General features: G+C 40.5%; 1 long non-coding RNA gene across 1 annotated transcript in view; it reads right to left on the bottom strand.

Moving 5' to 3' along the window:
* The window catches only part of LOC137304297 (uncharacterized), a 30178-nt gene extending 17813 nt beyond the window's left edge, over positions 1-12365 (bottom strand). The window contains exon 1 of the long non-coding RNA XR_010958543.1: positions 12267-12365. This is a non-coding gene — a long non-coding RNA (uncharacterized lncRNA). The remainder of the gene's footprint in view (positions 1-12266) is intronic.
* Between the last annotated feature and the right edge of the window lie 1113 nt (positions 12366-13478).

Genomic DNA, 13478 nt, shown 5'->3' with positions numbered 1-13478 from the left:
TAAGGCATAACTTTGTTTTTTTTGTTTCAATTAAGCATTTTATTTTGTGTTTTTACTCACCTCCCCCACCTCCAATGCTCCATAACAGACCCATTACTGGCTCTGGTGCCAGACAAATGATTTGCTCTCTCATCTCTACTAATGCAACTCTTAATCCTGCTAGTAACAGGTACAGAAGAATGAAGAAATAAACCACTGCAAATGCTGGAAACTGAAATAAAAACAGAAAATGCTGGAAATATATAGCAGGACTGCCTGCATCTATAACGAGACAACTGTGATCTTCATCCGAAGTGTTAACCTATCTTTTCTCTTTACAGCATTTTCAGTAAGTACACAAGACTGGTACGAGGTAACTGTTTTGGGTTTTTTGCAGCCCCCTCCCGCCCCGTGATTGTCGGGTAATTTTTGTCCTCTATTCAATGCCCGCTGATAATTGAGTGTTAACTGCATGCTATGCCACGTTGAGTCTGATATCTGGCTACAGGAATTGCAGCTAGCTACATATTTGCAGAGTTTTTCTGCAGTTCTGAGCAGAACTTTGTCTATCTGAAAACCTGATGTGAACTAGATGACGACGAGTGTTTCTGCACAGCTGCATCAAGGAAAGCAGGAAATCCCATCACCCGCCTGCTCTATTTCTGTAATATGGCCTGATAAAGACCCAAAAATTATTTGTTTTTAAATTCAGAGCACAAAAGGTTATAAACAGGAAAATTGCTCTGAGCTATGCTGCAGTATGATCCTGATAAATGTACAGCTCAAGAATTGTTGGACTTGGATTGGAATTGTGCCTCAATCAAGGTTCCTAAAACATTGGAAAAATAGCCCCGTTTTTTGTGACTTTAGAATCATAGAATCATAGAAGTTTACAACATGGAAACAGGCCCTTCGGCCCAACATGTCCATGTCGCCCAGTTTATACCACTAAGCTAGTCCCAATTGCCTGCACTTGGCCCATATCCCTCTATACCCACCTTACCCATGTAACTGTCCAAATGCTTTTTAAAAGACAAAATTGTACCCGCCTCTACTACTGCCTCTGGCAGCTCGTTCCAGACACTCACCACCCTTTGAGTGAAAAAATTGCCCCTCTGGACCCTTTTGTATCTCTCCCCTCTCACCTTAAATCTATGCCCCCTCGTTATAGACTCCCCTACCTTTGGGAAAAGATTTTGACTATCTACCTTATCTATGCCCCTCATTATTTTATAGACTTCTATAAGATCACCCCTAAACCTCCTACTCTCCAGGGAAAAAAGTCTCAGTCTATCCAACCTCTCCCTATAAGTCAAACCATCAAGTCCCGGTAGCATCCTAGTAAATCTTTTCTGCACTCTTTCTAGTTTAATAATATCCTTTCTATAATAGGGTGACCAGAACTGTACACAGTATTCCAAGTGTGGCCTTACTAATGTCTTGTACAACTTCAACAAGACATCCCAACTCCTGTATTCAATGTTCTGACCAATGAAACCAAGCATGCTGAATGCCTTCTTCACCACCCTATCCACCTGCGACTCCACTTTCAAGGAGCTATGAACCTGTACTCCTAGATCTCTTTGTTCTATAACTCTTCCCAACGCCCTACCATTAACGGAGTAGGTCCTGGCCTGATTCGATCTACCAAAATGCATCACCTCACATTTATCTAAATTAAACTCCATCTGCCATTCATCGGCCCACTGGCCCAATTTATCAAGATCCCGTTGCAATCCTAGATAACCTTCTTCACTGTCCACAATGCCACCAATCTTGGTGTCATCTGCAAACTTACTAACCATGCCTCCTAAATTCTCATCCAAATCATTAATATAAATAACAAATAACAGCGGACCCAGCACCGATCCCTGAGGCACACCGCTGGTCACAGGCCTCCAGTTTGAAAAACAACCCTCTACAACCACCCTCTGTCTTCTGTCGTCAATCCAATTTTGTATCCAATTGGCTACCTCACCTTGGATCCCGTGAGATTTAACCTTATGTAACAACCTACCATGCGGTACCTTGTCAAAGGCTTTGCTAAAGTCCATGTAGACCACATCTACTGCACAGCCCTCATCTATCTTCTTGGTTACTTTGACCTCAATGCATTGAATTCAACCCAATTCAATCTTAACCTCAAAGAAATAACACTTACAGATAAACTGTTATTAAATGTGCTGCTGTTTAGCTGAAGTTTGGCTGTGCTTACATATTGGGTGATCAGGATTTTTTGTTTGAGTGATTGCATAATTCAATAATTCTGCACAATGGGAGTGAATGGGAAGGGGTTTGGTCCATTGGAACGAGACAGCTGGCTGAGTTTCATGTCTGATTAAGTATCCATTGAATTTAGTAAACTCTTAATAGTCGACAAAGCATAGCTTGCACACACCACAGTTACTGTACAAAGTAATTCATTATAACATGAAGCACTTTGAGAAGTTTCTGAGTGAGGAGGCAAATTGCTATATAAATGCAAGTCTTTCCTTGTTTGGTGCTTGTTGGTTATATTTGTAAACCAGGGTTGCTGGACCTTTTTTTTTAGCTTGCACTGATCTGCCATAATTCATGTTACCAAATTGTTGTTCATTCCCTGATGTTTGAGAGGAATCAGCATTAAGTGTAGTAATGGGCATTTGTCCCTGCAGCTACTCTTAACATTGATTTATTTTTTTGGTCTAAATGTTTGGCAATTCCTTTCCTTCCAACAACAATCATTGGACACTTGTTCCCATGGAAACAGAATCTGCCATTAAGCTATGTTGTTGGAAATCTTTTATAAGAGGGGGAAAGCGCTTATGACTTCAGTTCTATAAAATTCAAGATGTAATGGTGAATCTATATAAAACCTTAGTAAGACCACAGTTGGAGTACTGGGTGCAGTTTTGAGCTCCACACTATAGGGAGGATGTTGAGGCAACAGAGAGAGTGCAGTGCAGATTCACTAGAATGCTGCCTGGTATGAGGAAATACAAATATGAAGAAATAATTGAAAAATTAGAACCATTTTCATTAGAACAGAGATTACAGCATGATTTTATAGAGGTGTTTAAAATTATGGCGAGATTATTTCTAGTGGTTGGGGGGTCCAGAGTCAGGGGATGTAGATATAAGGATAAATAAAGTTACATTTAAGACAGAGAGCTGAAGAATTTTTTTTTTATAAAGGGGGTTGTGAGGTTATAGAATGCACTGCCAGAGTTTGTGATTGAAGCAGGGACCATGTCAACTTTTAAGAAAAGGTTAGATAGGTGGTTGAAGGAAAAGCAGAAAAAGGCATGTGGCAACAGATTGGGACATAGGATTAGGACTACTGCCCATATGGAGGATAAACAGCAACACAGACTGGTTGGGCCAAATGGCCTCTTTCTGCATTATAATTTCTATGTAATTATCACATCCCCATCAGGGAGGTGAATATTACAGGAAGGGCCACTGCCAAAGATGTAGTGCCTTAATTTTGTACATCACCCATTCACAGAACTCTCAGAAAGGTGCATTTTGACACAGGAGCAAAAATGGTTGGACATGTCGGTTGCTGAATGTGGACACTACTTGTGCTCACATGCTCTGTGAAAAATTGGAACTTCTGGCTTTTAAATCTTTGAATTGCATGGGTCCTTACAAGAGTACACTAATGCAACAGGAGGACATTATGAAAGAGGAAACTCCACATCAAGATCATTTACAAGCAATTGCATCTGACGGCTGACTGTATAATCACAACACTATCTTCCTACTGTGGTGTTGCTGCAGTCTTTGCATACCAATCAAACAACAGAATTTGCTGCTGCCTGCTTATCAGATACTGGCAGGATTTGACATCACATATGGCAAATGACTTAACCCCAATGAAGCATTCAGAATCTATTAACACTGATTCTAGTAACATCTCTTAGTTAACTTCTGCTCAGATGAGGTAAAAGTAATGCGCCACATTTATATAGTGCGTAAGGAGGTTGTCAAAATTCACAATGGCTTCACTCCAAGTATGGATAAGTTCAAACTTTCTGAATTGGGATCATTCCAAGTGATTTTGGATTTCTCAGATTTCTTTTTGGAGCAGTTCCAGTTTCAACCTCTTCTCCATAGTGAACCAGGAGGAATTTTTAAAGACCTGATCCCCACTTCTGCCAACTATAGAGAACCACATCACATAACCCCCCTCCCCCTCCCCTTCGCCCTTCCCCACCCACATAATTACAAGCTCTGAACCTGAAAAAAGTTCAGAACATTCAAACCAATGGGGGGAATGCAAGCAGAGACTCAGCAGTTAAACTTGATCAACTCTTAAAGTAAATATCCTAAAACCCTCCATGCCCTCCCACCCCTAGCTAATGTACTGCATACCAAAGCAGGTTGCCAGGATTGTCTACAAACCACCTATTGTACTCCACCTGTTTGACTTGAGAACATGATGAAATGTGAATAAACCATGTACAGTATAAGGGACTATCTGTGTAAAAGTTTAAAATGTTAAAACCAGTTAAACGTACAATTATTCTGACTAGACACCAACTTGAATCCAAAGCTTTTCTGGTCTAAGCTTCAAGCTTCATTGAGATGTTAAGAGTTGTAGAACCTAAAGATGGGGTTGGGGGGTGGGAATGATCTCATTTCTCTATAGTTGATGCTGCCACTGAGGTTGAACACATAGCAGCTTAATTAAGGAAGTACCCAGCTCTGACACCTAACGCCATTCTCCTTACAAACATTTTCTGAATTTCTGATTACACTACATCCGCAAAACAGTAAAAGCTGTATACAGTGTTGAAAGACTCCTGATCCATTACTCACTACTCTTCCCAGTGATGAGCAGCTCTGTTTATACAAGTTGCTTTTACATTAATCTTTTAAGTCTGAGCCCAACATTTGTGAGCTGGCTCCTGATATTTCTGCTGTTAAATTTGGTGTCTGTATACCAGCAAGAGACTTGCAAACCCAGCTAAAATTAGGTCAAAAATCAACAGAACCAGATCTGGCAGCATAAACCTGAGAGCTAGCTCATGGACTCTAGGCTCCTGGAATCCAACTTAAATCTCCCTTAATGTTCCAAGAAATCCTGGGGGAATATTTTCAGCAAACAGTACTTTTTCCCCTCTTTCCTAGATAACCCCCTCCCCAACAACATTTAAGAAAAATCCGGGAATGCATTTCCTATCTCGTTGAAGAATAAAAAGATAGGAAACAGTTTCTAAATTGCTGCTTAACTCTACAGATGGAAGAGTACTTGTACTGGAGAATTCTACTTAGGATTGCTGCTTCCTTTAAAGAAACAATACGTATTACATTGAGTTTAAGTGTTTTGTGATCCTGCCTGCTTTAATCATGCAAAATTTTATTTGGCAAAATCTCTGCAACAATACCCACATGGTAAAAACACAATGAAGTACAATAATAAACTTATTTTATATTGCAATCTTTTGGAAACTATTCAAAAACTTGTTCTAAGTGGAGGCAGCATCCTGAATGGGTTTTGCTTGTGGGCAGCTATAAACAAGGTGTTGTAGAACTCCATGTGGCTCAATAGATAACTGCACTGTCTGATTGTGGCACTTAACCAAGCAGCTCAGGACATTGCCTGGCCTATGCTGTTAGCTGATCTCAACTGAGGCAGTGGTTGTAATACTACAGTGAGCTTTAATACCCCTTAGCTAGGGAACCATAAAAGCAACTGTGTTCTTGCCCCCATCGCTGTTTTGTGACTCCTGCTAAATGTGTGGAGCATATATGACAACAACAAGAATTTGCATTTGTACAGCACCTTTAACATAATAAAATATCCCAAGGTGTTTCACAGGAGTGTAATCAGACAAAAATTGACAATGAGCCAAAGAAGGAGACATTAGGACAGGTGACCAAAAGCTTGGTCAAAGAGGTAAGTTTTAAGGAGTGTCTTAAAGGAAAAAGAGGCAGAGAGGTTTAGGAAACTAGCAAAAACTAACCAACAGAAGCAGCATTGAGGGCAGATATGGTCTGGTCCAGAGTATTAGTAGCAGGACAGAGGGGTCCTGATCCATGCTACTTTTTGTCAGAAGATGCTGGCAGATTAACCATTAGCTATCAGTGTGAAACACAGACATCTAAGAAGCATTGTAGACTTTGGGTGAAGCAAGACTGGGCTTGTCCATGATAGAATCATAGAATCTGAGAACGATACAGCACTGAAGGAGGCCATTTGGCCCTTCGTGCCTGTGCCAGCTCTTTAAAAGAGCTATCCAATTTGTCCCATTCTGCCTGCTTTTCCCCCATAGCCCTGCAATTTTTCTCCTTCCACTATTTATCCAATTCCCTTTTGAAAGTTACTATTGAATCTACTTCTACTACCCTTTCAGGCAGTGCATTCCAGATCATAACAACTTGCTGCATAATTTTTTTTTTCCTCATGTAACCTCTGGTTCTTTTGCCAATTACCTTAAATCTGTGTCCTCTGATCACCGACCCTTCTGCCACAGGAAACAGTTTCTCCTTATTTACTCTCTCAAAATCCTTCATGATTTTGAGCAGCTCTATCAAATCTCCCCTTAACCTTCTCTGCTCTAAGGAGAACAACCCCAGGTTCTCTAGTTTCTCCATGTAACTGAAGACTTTCATCCCTGGTACCATTCTAGAAAATCTACTCTGCAACCTCTCTAAGGCCTTGACATCCTTCCTAAAGTGTGGTGCCCAGAATTGGACACAATACTTCAGCTGGGGCCTAACCAGTGTTTTATAAAGATTTAGCATAACTTCCTTGCTTTTGTACTCTATGCCTCTATTTATAAAGCCAGGATCCCATATGGAGATTGGAAAATTGCAAATGTTACACCCTTGTTCAAAAAAGGGTGTAAGGATAAACCCAGCAACTACAGGCCAGTCAGTTTAACCTCAGTGGAGGAGAAACTTTTAGAAACCATAATCTGGGACAAAGTTAATAGTCACTTGGACAAGTGTGGATTAATTAAGGAAAGCCATCAAAGATTTGTTAAAGGCAAATCGTGTTTAACTAACTGGATTGAGTTTTTTTGATGAGGTAACAGAGAGGGTCGATGAGGGAAATGCAGTTGACCTGGTGTATATGGACTTCCAAAAGGCATTTGATAAAGTGCCGCGTAATAAGCCCATGGAATTAAAGGGGCAGTGGCAGTATGGATACGAAATTGTCTAAGTGACAAGAAACAGAGTAGTGGTGACGGGTTGTTTTTTGGAGTTATACAATGGTGTTCCCAAGGGGTCGGTGCTAGGACCACTGCTTTTCTTGATACATATTAATAACTTGGACTTGGCTGTACAGGGCACAATTTCCAAATTTGCAGATGATACAAACTTGAAAGGATAGTGAACAGTGAGGAGGATGGTGATAGACTTCAAGAGGACATAGACGGGCTGGTGGAATGGGCAGACAAGTGGCAGCTGAAATTTAGCAGAGAAGTGCAAAGTGATACATTTTGGTAGGAAGAACAAGGAGAGGCAATATAAACTAAAGGGTACAATTCTAAAAGGGGTGCAGGGACAGAGAGGTCTGGGGATATATGTGCACAAATCTTTGAAGGTGGCAGGGCAGATTGAGAATGCAGTTAATACAGTTTACGGGATCCTGGGCTTTATAAATAGAGGCATAGAGTACAAAAACAAGGAAGTTATGATGAACATTTATAAAACACAGGTTCGGCCACAACTGGAGTACGGTGTCCAGTTCTGGGCGTCGCACTTTAGTAAAGATGTGAAGGCTTTAGAAAGGGTGCAGTAGAAATTTACTAGAATAGTTTCAGGGATGAAGGACTTCAGTTATGTGGATAGACTGGAAAAGCTGGGGTTGTTCTTCTTAGAGGAGAGGAGATTTAATAGAGGTATTCAAAATCATGAAGGGTCTAGACAGAGTAGATAAAGAGAAACTGTTCCCATTGGCGGAAGGGTCAAGAACCAGAGGACATACATTTAAGGTGATTGGCAAAAGAACCAAAGGCGACATGAGGAAAAGCTTTTTTACACTGCAAGTGGTTAAGATCTGGAATGCACTGCCTGGGGTGGGGGGTTGTGGAGGCAGATTCAATTGTGGCTTTCAAAAGGGAATTGGATAAGTACTTGAAAAGAAAAAATTTGTAGGGCTACAGGGAAAGGATGGGGGAGTGGGACTAGCTGGATTGCTCTTGCAGAGAGCCAGCACGGACTCAACGGGCCGAATGGCCTCCTTCTGTTCAGTAACCATTCTATGATTCTCTGACATATCTTTTTAACAGCCTTCTCAACTTGTCCTGCCACCTTCAAAGATTTGTATATGTACACCCCCAGGTCTCCCTGTTCCTGCACCCCTTTTAAGTGACGTCCTCCATAAAGAATAACCTTCCAACACTGTCTAGGCTCGGGCACAAGGAATAGCCACTTGAGTTTGCCTGTGGAACTGTACCCTTACAATAATAAGTTCCTTCAAGAAAGAAAGTGAAGAAAATTAAAGGCTGGGGGGGTCAAATATTTTGTATGAGTGGTTTTTAAAGCAATGATTTTCTAAGATTTCTCTATTAGTCAGTGATGCTGTAAACAATGCTATATAGAGCTTTGTGAAATGATTCTACTGCACAATAGAGTTTGTGACCTAAAGCATAGAGGATATATATCTAAAATTTAGATTCTGATAGTCAAGGTTAGGGTTCAGTTTTGGATGTGATTTGGACAGTAGGATCCAAATACTTCAGGATTCTAATCCAACAAACCCCCAAATACAGCTCAATAACATCTGGCTTTCATCAGAAGCTAAACTTCACGCTTGCAACACCAGTAATGATGTGTTGAATGTCTCCTGACTTGAAGGTTTGGATTGTTTACTGGTTTTGGAAGTACACAGGGTATTAAGTCCCTTGCTTTTTGTGGTATATATTAATGATTTGGACCTAAATGTAAGAGGCATGATTAAGAAGTTTTCAGATGATACAAAAATTAGGCTGTGTGGTTGATAGTGAGGAGGAAAGCTGTGGACTGCAGAAAGATATTAATGGACTGGTCAGGTGGGCAGAAAAGTGGCAAATGGAATTCAATCCGGAGAAGTGTGAAGTAATGCATTTGGGAAGGGCAACCAAGGCAAGGGAATAAACAATAAATGGGAGGATACTGAGCGGTGTAGGGGAACAAAGGGACCTTGGAGTGCATGTCCACAGATCCCTGAAGGTAGTAGGACAGATAGATAATGTGGTTAAGAGGATATATGGGATACTTTCCTTTATTAGCCGAGGTATAGAATATAAGAGCAGGGTGGCTATGTTAGAACTGTATAAAACACTAGTTAGGCCACAGCTTGAGTACTGTGTACAGTTCTGGTCACCACATTGCAGGAAAGATGTGAATGTACTAGAGAGGGTACAGAGGAGATTTACGAGGATGTTGCCAGGATTGGTGAATTTTAGCTGTGAGGAAAGATTGGATAGGCTGGGGTTGTTTTCATTGGAACAGAGGAGGCTGAGGGGTGATTTAATTGAGGCGTATAAAATTATGAGGGGCCTAGATAGAGTGGATAGGAAGGACCTATTTCCCTTAGTGGAGGGGTCAATACCAGGGATCTTAGATTTAAAGTAATTGGTGGAAGGATTAGAGGGGAGCTGAGGGGAAATTTTATCACCTAGAGGCTGGTAGGGATCTGGAACTCACTGCCTGAAAGGGTGGCAGAGGTAGGAACCCTCAACGCATTTTTAAAAAATACTTGGATGTGCACTTGAAGTGCCATAACCTACAAGGCTACGGACCAAGAGCTGGAAAGTGGGATTAGGCTGGATAGCTCTTTTTCAGCCGGCACTGACACGATGGGCTGAATGGCCTCCTTCTGCGCCATAGCTTTCTATGATTCTATAAACAATTCTTCTCCAACCGAGTTTTGAACAGTAAAAATAGATTAACTATATTAATGGCATTCCAGGGTTTGTAAAAGTTCAAATTCCCAATTTTACTAACAAACATACATTACTCTCCCTCCATGATGGAGTCATTCACTGACAATGTCAGGGTTGAATCTCTGCTGTGTTGTCTGACTTATTGTTGTTCGACTCAATCTCCTAATGGCACAACTCACTTGGGGAGAAAGAAAAATGCATTTTTGCCAATAAACTGAAGGCATTAGCTACAAATTTTGAACTTTTGAACACAGCCTCTTAATAAGTGGTCCATGAGATCTCAGGATTTGAAGTATACTGTTAGCTTAAAAAAGACAAACACTTATAAGCGTTTAAATAATAAAGGTTAAAATAACACTTAACAATTTAAAGTAGAATGTGAGTACCATGCCTGTTCTGAAATTAAACAAGGTGAAGTATTATTGTCAGTCTTATTGCCAGTATATAAATATGTTTTGTTTCCCATTGTTGTCAGTCCTTTTGGGTAGCTAAGGTCGCAATATGCCTAAGTGGCACTTTTATGATGAGTTGCATCTTAACCAGCTGACCATGGGGTGTCACGAGATGGAAAAGTGTTGCTTCAGAAGATGAGCTGATAAAGGGCCTTCTTTCCCAGACCTCTTTTAGAAACCAGGAAATATTACTTCCCATTAAATCTGAGCTAAATCCCAGCAAATGAAGTCACAATTCCTTTTCTAGGCAAAATTCCAAAAGGGAAACTAGGTTTAGCCATGAGATTCCATTTTTATGATTAAACAGGAAATGAGATTCTCTGTCAAAGTACGCACTTTGTTATTTGTTTCCGTCCGATAATAATGTCACTCGGATGTAACATAACTGAGGATCCAAAAGTCAGTCGGCTTTCATCTAATTAATGCAACATTATTTTTAGTACAGTTTTTGTGCTCATCAAGGTCAGTGCTGAAGAATTGTCAAACACTTCCAGGTCAGGTACATCACCTCTAAACTCTATTTTCTCCAAAACCCTCCTCATGACCCCAACAAATAACGTCCAGAATTAAGGGGCCTGTCTCTTGACCTGCACCAAGTCCTACTTGTCCATTGCCCTTGTCTTTGCTGACCTACCTTGGCTTCCTGCCCCCAATCCATCTAATTTGAAATCCTCATCCTCATCTACAAATCCCTCCACAACTTCACCCCACCCTACTCCTTTAACCTTGCACCTTCTTCCATGCCCTTCAGTCCTCTAACTTCTGTGCATCATCTCGTTCCCCTCCCCCACTCCCCAATGTCTCCACCATTACTGACAGAGTTCAGCCCTACTCTCTCTAACTTCTTCCCTAAACCCCAACACTTTCCTGTTTCCCTTCTCACCTTCAAAAGCCTTCTGAGGAACATAGCAACATACAGGACAAAGCCAGTTCCACAGCTCGAAAACAGAACAAGCAGTTCACTACCTCTATCCCTCAACTGATTTTTCCAAATGCTCTTCCAACTCCCTCATAAAATTACTGATGTTATCAGCCTCAATCACCTCCCTGGGCAGTACACTGCAAACACTCACCACTCTTTGTGTGAGGTAGTTGTCCTTAAAATTTCATCCTCATTTCCTAGAAACATGGAAGCCACTGAAAGATAAGGCCCTGGGGCTAGATGGCCTGTACAGAAAATCAAACCTTCTTGTTACGCTTTAAGTCTTTTCTGCCCTTCTTACTCTAGATTATTTCAGTTCTTGTATCTTAGATCACTTCCTTGGATGAGCTGCAATTCCCCATACCTTCAAGTGTGTCTATCCTCGCCTTGGTAGCTATGTAAGTCTTGAGTAATGTGCCCAAACAATTACAGAATACCTCTTCAATTAGGATTATCTTACACCTCTACAGGATCTCTCTCCAGTATTCAAAAGACCTTCTATTAAGTTTAGAAACAAAATCAATTAAACAAATTAACATGCAAATAACTAATGTAATGTCTACTATTCCTACCTCCCTCACTGTAATCTCTAAAACCCGATTATGGGCCTGTCATTCTTACTTGCTCCAAAAGTGGTGATGTAACCCCTCTCAGCTTGTTACAACAAACACAGTTAAAAGGCATACCATTTCTTCCAACTAACCATGTGCAAGATCATAGGAGATCCACTAATATTTACAGTGAGAAGTCTTTTAGTTAACTCTGATTGAAAAAAAACCAAGTAAGCTGCAATTTCTCTGTGTACTCCAGATACACTATAGAAGTCTTTTATATTATTTTATGTTCCCTGCTATCCTAATCTCATTTTCTATTTTTGCACATCTCACTGTTTTTAAGTCTTCACCTAATCCTTATACTACCACTAAACTTAAAGACCTATCTATATTTGAGGGAAGGCTGTTTTTGAACCTATTCCTTGCAATACCTCTGTTGTTGTTGCTGCTGCTGCCACCCACTTAACTTTTCTCTTTTTCTGACTGTATTTCTTACCCAATGGTATAAATTGACAGTATGTTCCATAATCTTAACTTGTTCAATCATCTCTGGTTTGTTACACGAATACAGATCCACAGTCACCTCTCCCCTTGTGTGCTCCTGAACCACAGCCAGGAAGTAAATTTCTTTACTTCTGCTCCCGCCTATCGTCCTCCCAATTAATTCCCCGTAGATAAAAAAAAAATCTCGATCACAACTGGATTTCCACTCAGATGTACTTTCCTAATCTGTTTGCATAGTTCAGCATTCATAGTCTCACTCTGAATCAGTGACCTGTAACAGATGCCAACAATTAGTTTCTTCCCCTTATTATCCCTTATTTCAATTCATAATGCCTCTACCTTGTCTGTACTGAGTCCAGGTTTAATTATTTCCTTCAACTTGATATATTCTTTTACATAAAAAGCAACACCCTCCTGGCCTTTCCTCTAAACTTGCACATCAATCTATAGCCTTTAAAGTATATCCCGAATCTGCATCCTTATTTAGCCACAAACGTAATCATAATCCTTTATCTTAATTTGATATATTTCACAACAAAACAAGCAGTTTTTAAGCAAATTCTACTAGCTTTCAAATTAAAATGTACATGCAAAGAAATAATAGCTGTTGAAGTAATAATTTGTATACCAGGCAGTAATGTCTATCCTCTCAAGTCTGGGGAAAGGAAGCTAACAGTAACCAAATTTAAAATAACCAGTCACATTCCTAGATAGATATTAATATATATATTTATGATTTTAATTGTGACAGATCCCCTATTTGTCACAGCACCTTGCAATGTTTTTCTGTGTTAAAGGCGCTGCATTTGCTTTGAATGAATTGGATTCAGAGTTAAACTTCCTCTGCTCTGTGTCAACAATGGGTTTTAACCTTAACCTTAGAATTGTGGCCCCTACTGCACCAGTGTGATATTTCCATATCCCACATCAGCTATCATAAGCTTGGAGTTGTTAACCGTTCCAATTGCTGCTGAATTAAAGAGGCAAAACCACATATTTTGGGGGGGGGAGGGGAGAGGGGTAACACTGGGGGCAATTTGAAAGATTTGGAATTGGAGCAAAGGGAGAGGCAGAGGGAGAAGGGGGTGTAACCATGCTGAAAAAAAATTGGAGGAGCCCTCCTCATTTCCCCCTCCTTCCCTCTGTGTGTTGTTTATCCATACTCGTGGGGAACTGGATTGAAACTGTCCTAACACAATTCACA

Source organism: Heptranchias perlo, chromosome 37 (genome assembly GCF_035084215.1).
Source record: "Heptranchias perlo isolate sHepPer1 chromosome 37, sHepPer1.hap1, whole genome shotgun sequence".
In the NCBI taxonomy this organism is placed as follows: Eukaryota; Metazoa; Chordata; class Chondrichthyes; order Hexanchiformes; family Hexanchidae; genus Heptranchias; species Heptranchias perlo.
The sequence above is the reverse complement of the archived record's forward strand: the minus strand, read 5'-3'. Positions and strand labels throughout refer to the sequence as shown.